General features: G+C 34.9%; 1 pseudogene; it reads left to right on the top strand.

The window, feature by feature from the left end:
* Positions 1 to 4,157: 4,157 nt before the first annotated feature.
* LOC137939581 (5S ribosomal RNA) lies at positions 4,158 to 4,276 on the top strand (annotated as a pseudogene).
* The last annotated feature ends 1,161 nt before the right edge of the window (positions 4,277 to 5,437 follow it).

Raw genomic sequence — 5,437 nt, 5'->3', positions numbered from 1 at the left:
TTTATCCATCAACGGGAGTTTGGATAAACAAGACGTTCCTCTGCAAATTTCTGGAATTTTGTCTACCATGATTGAAGGTATGCATCTTGGGTTTCCGATTTTCTTTTTATGAATTTTATATTGTTTTAGAAATTCTGATTTACATTTGGAATCTCTTGTCTTGATTAAAATTCCGTTATTTTTTTGTTAAATGTTGTCCATGTTTTTATTCTGCCATAAAAAAATAAAAATTTACGTGTCATTTTCGAGTACAGGAGGATGTAGACTTATGATGAGGCCTTATGAGCCCCGCACTTCTTCTATAGCCAGTGGTGGCACGTGCGACTGACGATACGTTGTGTGCCTAGCGAATCTCAATCACACTGGCGCTCCCCGGCTAGACAGCATCTAGGAGAGGCAGTGATGTTTCTGAACAACGTCCCCGGCCAGACAAGATGACTACACTGTGCACCAAAGTAGGTTTGGCTTAGTGCGCTGGAGGTGACAACATGTTAGTGGGAACAGATGCGCCCGTGGGAAGAAAATGCCCATAGCCAGCCATCAACTGTCGTTCGGGTCTCCAGAGGGGAACATCAATGTGGGGAGACGAACGACCGGGCTCGTTGTGTGCATTGGTGTCGAATCATCAAAATTTTGTGTGTATTTTCTTCCTGACTCCCGGTTGGTCCCGTTCCTCACTTCCAGTCGCCAGGAGACCAGCATTGCGCACAACTGATTCTTGGTCGAGAGACGTTGCTTTGGTGGGTGGCAATGAACACCAGACATTACATCGAAGTGCAGCCGAGAGGTGTAGTCACAGAGCACCGAGAGAGAGACGCTGTAAAGGAAGCCTGTGTACACCGATGTGTTGTGCTCGTCGGACGCACACTGGCGACAATGGCACCAGAGGAAGGAGATGGCGGTGTGGGGATGGTGAGTAGAGTCCCAAACGGATGAGACATCTGGCTGTGAGCAGCTGTGAGCGGTGCGAGCGAATAGAGCAGAGACCCGTGTTGTGTGCGCCGGTGTTCCGTGTTCTCATTGGAGTGCAGCCAAGGCCAGGAGCACGACATCGTGCTCTCCGGTTGTCCAGCACCACTGTATGCGCAAGAGCACCAAACATGCTCACAGCCCATCCAAGCCCAATGTTATCGTTGGATACATTTAATTAATATATAAATAATAGGAAAAATAGAATATTTTAGTTTTCATTCTTTTTCATTTTAATGCATATGGATTAAAAAATTGGATATGCATATATGAATGTTTAATATGCAAGTGTTAGTTAATTTTTATCTGTATAAAAATTTATTTTGGGTTTATGCATACTTAATCTTCTATGCATATTATGATTGACCTAAATATAAGAATTTAATAATTGGCATAAATTTTAGTCAATTATTTTGATGTCATATTTTTGTTTACATTTGAATAATTAAGTAATAACCACAACATTCTTAATTATGAAAAATGTCTAGTGACATTAAGTTTAGTCACATAAAGTTAATGACATACAAATTTGTGAATATCCATGGAAATCGAATAATTTAACCTCACGTGGTAATTGTTATATTTAAGTGGTTAATTTGGATTGGTTAGAAACATTTAAAAAAACTTTTTAGTCGTCTACAACAATAGAAAATTCATTTAGAGATAAATTTATGATGCCATTATAAAGTGATATAAATCATTTGTGTTATAATCTAAGCCTACTCACATGTTGATTTATTTGTTTAAATTTATTTACGTGGGTAAATATTCAATTTTTGGTTCCATTGCATGTTTTAGTAAGCATTGTTGTTTATTTTGTAATTCTTCAAACTTTATCTGTTCCGAATTTTGATTCCTCCAATATTATTACTATGAATGGTAATAATTAAGCTCTTTGTTGGCCATTTCTTCTATTAAATAGCACCGACATATATGACTCTTTCATTAGGAAAGTCATCACATTTTCTCTTGGTTGGTCATATATGACTCTTTCATATCAGCTCTTCATCTCATGTTCTATTTCTTTTTTATAAGATTAACTTATTAGACTCAAGTTGATAAAGTACTGACACATTTTAGGTTATTCAATTTGTTGTTCTTTATGAAATCCTTTGGTAATGTCATGAGTTACTTTAGCACAAATGATGAGAACCATGCTTTTAGTTCATGTTATGAAGTTATAATTGGATATCTTATTTTTATGCTATGTTTTATTTTCTATTTGTTTTATTTGAGTAATTAAAAATATTAGGCATAGGAATTGATTCTTAAAATATTAAGAGAGAAAACAATTAATTGATTGTATAATGAGTACATTGTTTCTCTATTTATAATAGAGAAAACTCACAGAATCAAAATAAAATTAAACCTACCCATGTTCCACTTACAACTTGAATAGAACTCCTAATACGAAACAAAGTAAATCAATATTACAAAATACTGATAAAATCAATAGCTTTCTTATGTAAGATTCTATCCCATGAGACTCAAATAAGACTTTGTCCTACTAATTCTTCCATCATGAGATTCCTTTACCATGAAAATCATATTAGACTCTTCCATTTTGCGTCTTCAACACTCCCCTCAAATTGGAGCTGCTAACTTTTGCATGAAAAGAAATTTTCATCTCGTATCCTCCTCCATACTTAGATGTTCTTTATTTCTAAAAAAAAAAATTTACCACCACTACTTCTCAACACCTCTTCTTTTGAACTTCTCCTTCTACTTCTCTCCATTAAGTGACCCTTTCCTTTTAAAGAGGCCCCAATTGTACATAGCAAATATGAGAGAAGGAAGCATCACTCTAGCCAAATGATAAAACTTCATATTCCTTTCAAAATGGTCTATGTTTGAAAAAAGACTCCTTTCAATTTCAAAGGCAGACAAGCCCAATTTTTGTGCATGAAAAAAGAAAGTGTATTAACTATTTTAATGGTAGCTCACAAAAATATACTACTTTGGTGAATAAAAAAACTTAACTCACTCTGACTGTTAGGTACACTCTTGTTCTATGTAGGTAGTGGAAGTATAGCCAGTGCTCTAAAGTGATAAAAAAATATGAAATTAAAAAAATACAAGAAGTTTGGAAAGAAAAAAAAAGACCTTCGAAAATAAGGGAAACTTCTTTGCATAAAATGAAGATGGTTTACACTCATGGGTACAAAGCCTACTGATATGCAAACTAGGGATAAGAATCCTTATCCCTTCATCTTACATGGATCAGTATGATCTTCCCACCTAAGTACGAGGTTTACCCCTTTATTTAAATTCAAACTTGGCATTATCACAAATGCCTAAATAAGCTCATAAAATATAATTCAAGAGCATTTGAATCGATCCGAGTTAAAATGTTAAATTTTAAATGAGACAAAAAAAATTGATAGCCAGCCTCTACAGCTTGAATGCATGCACACCACTCACCTACACACGTGCCTTGCCTATGTGGCTCACCCACGCACCTCACCTACATCCTCACCCACGCCTAGATGGGGGGCAAGGGTTGGGTTGTGATTAATTAAATAACACATTTAATGTAATACATAACTATCTTGATCATATCTAATACTAATTAATTAATGACATTATGTATTTACTAATCATATAACTACTGATTAAGTAAGAAATAATTAAATACCCAATGATTTCTGCTAATTAATCGGCCAAGTGACATATTTAATGTAATAACTAATCAATTATTTAATAGAAAATTAGTAATAACTTACTTATCTAATTAATTAAACACATTCTAGTTATATAATTAGGATGGGTGACTTCTTGAGAAGTCCTCGTGTTGTACCCCTTTTTGCCCTATTTTCCACTGCCACCAGCTAATTTCTCCCTCGCAATGCTGCGGTTAGGGGTGACAAAACATATTTGTTTATATATATATTTTTTTGACGGTTTGAAACTTTCAGGTAGAAGAGAAGGGGGGGAAAAGAAAAAAAATAATGATTTTGTTTAGTTTTCCTTTATTAATGTAGTTCGCTACACTTTCGACACGGACGGTGAATGTTTTATTCTTTAATCCAACAACATAGCGCTCCTTTTTTATTTTTTATATCTTGATATTTTCATAAGATTATAATTTATATTTTATTTTATGTAGGGAATGTGGAAAAGACCGAAAGAACACGGGGGGATAGTGAAGCTGAGGAAGGGATTGGCAGGATGGAGAGGGTAACAACAACGGGTGTGATCATACTAGGACCAATGCACCAGATCCCATCAGACCTCAGAAGTTAAGCGCGCTTGGATGAGACTAGTACTAGGATGGTTGACCTCTTAGGAAGTCCTCATGTAGCACCCCTTTTTCCCCATTTTTCCTTTGCCACCAACTAATTTCTCCCTCGCAATGCTACTGTTAGAGGCGGCAAAACATATTTGTATATATAGTTTGTTTTCTTTTTTAATGATTCGAAACATTTGGGTAGAAGAGAAGATGGGAAAAAAGAAAAAAAAGTACGATTTTGTTTTATTTTCCGTTATTAATGTAGTTTTGTTCAGTTTCAACACGGTCGATGAATGCTTTATTCTTTAAGCCAATGACAAAACACTTATAATTTTTTATATCCTGATTTTTGTTGAAGATTTTAATTTTTAATTTTATTTTATGGAGGGAATATGGAAAAGACCAACAAAATACGGGAGGAAAGGGAAGCTGGGGAAGGGATTGGTAGGATGAAGAGGGAAACACAAACGGGTGCGATCATACCAACACTACATCCCATCAAAACTCTGAAGTTAAACGTGTTTTGGAGATTGTTGTACTTGGATGGGTGACCTCCTAAGAAGTCCTCTTGTTGCACCCCTTTTTACCCTTTTTTCCTTTGCCACCAGTTAATTTCTCCCTCATAATATTGAGGTTAGGGGCAACAAAACGTATTTGTATATATAGTTTGTTTTCTTTTTTAACGATTTGAAATGTTCTGGTAGAAGAGAAGAGGGAAAAAACTACGATTTTTTTTTGTTTTCAATTGTTAATGTAGTTCGGTTAAGTTTTGAGATGGCCAGAGAACGTTTTATTTCTTTAATCCAATGACATAGCGTTTTTTAAATTTTTTATATCTTCATTTTTTCGAAAGATTTTAATTTTTTATTTTATTTTATGGAAAGAATGTGGAAAAGACCGACAGAACACGGGGGAAGAGGGAAGCCAAGGGATTGGTAGGATGGAGAGGGTAACACAAACGGGTGCGATCAATAAAATTTGGCATTTTGATAAATGTGGTTGAAATAAAAACTTCTGAGTAAGATATGCAAGCTAAAACATTTTTTCAATTTCAGTTAATGTAATAAAAATCAGTTTCTATTCTCTTTCTCCAATGAACTAACCCATCAGCTCAGAAAATAGTTTTTAGATATGAAGAAGATTGAATTTTCAGCATAAATGATGCTAATGCAGACAAATTTCAGATCACCTTTGTGCTCACTCTAGGAAAACAACACACAAAGTAATTGACTTAAGTTC

Source organism: Aristolochia californica, unplaced genomic scaffold, assembly GCF_029961685.1.
Source record: "Aristolochia californica isolate CCGP_79_NKW_82.1479 unplaced genomic scaffold, dmAriCali1.0.hap1 SCAF_8, whole genome shotgun sequence".
Classification (NCBI taxonomy): domain Eukaryota; kingdom Viridiplantae; phylum Streptophyta; class Magnoliopsida; order Piperales; family Aristolochiaceae; genus Aristolochia; species Aristolochia californica.
The sequence above is the reverse complement of the archived record's forward strand: the minus strand, read 5'-3'. Positions and strand labels throughout refer to the sequence as shown.